This window comes from Octopus bimaculoides, chromosome 4 (assembly GCF_001194135.2).
Source record: "Octopus bimaculoides isolate UCB-OBI-ISO-001 chromosome 4, ASM119413v2, whole genome shotgun sequence".
Classification (NCBI taxonomy): domain Eukaryota; kingdom Metazoa; phylum Mollusca; class Cephalopoda; order Octopoda; family Octopodidae; genus Octopus; species Octopus bimaculoides.
Window position 1 is genome coordinate 96,534,146 of NC_068984.1, and position 593 is coordinate 96,534,738.

General features: G+C 40.3%; 1 non-coding gene across 1 annotated transcript; it reads right to left on the reverse strand.

Annotated features, from left to right (window-relative positions):
- Positions 1-208: 208 nt before the first annotated feature.
- LOC128247734 (U6atac minor spliceosomal RNA) lies at positions 209-321 on the reverse strand. The gene has a single exon (XR_008264096.1). It is a non-coding gene; the product is annotated as a U6atac minor spliceosomal RNA (small nuclear RNA).
- Between the last annotated feature and the right edge of the window lie 272 nt (positions 322-593).

Below are 593 nucleotides of genomic sequence, written 5' to 3' on the forward strand. Positions count from 1 at the left end.
TATATATATATATATATTTGTATATATATACATACATATATACGATGGGCTTCTTTCAGTTTCCGCCTACCAAATCCACTCACAAGGCTTTGGTCCGCCCAAGACTATAGTAGAAGACAATTGCCCAAGGTGCCACGCAGTGGGACTGAACCCGCAACCATGTGGTTGGTAGGCAAGCTACTTACCACACAGCCACTCCTACGCCTTTAAAAATAAGTTGCTCTAAAGTAGAGAGCAATGCCCATATGTGTTAGAAAGATCGATTGATCTCTTCCGTCCTTGTCAAGGGGAGTGCTAACCGTCTCTCCTTTTTTGCAACACATAACATATATATATATCTATACGCACACGCACTCACACATACACAAGAGGCCCACCATCATAGCCTTAGCTGTGGTAGTTATAACACGTCTTATGGTCAATAAACTACATAGTGTCAATAACGTACATCTTATGATCAGTGAACTTACTCCTCTACCTCAGAGTTGAATAAATGTTTAATGAAACAATTTTAGTTCATATAGCGATTACATGCATAATACCCTGAAGGTCGGCTGTGGTTTACTCACACACTCAACTGGAAGATACTCTCA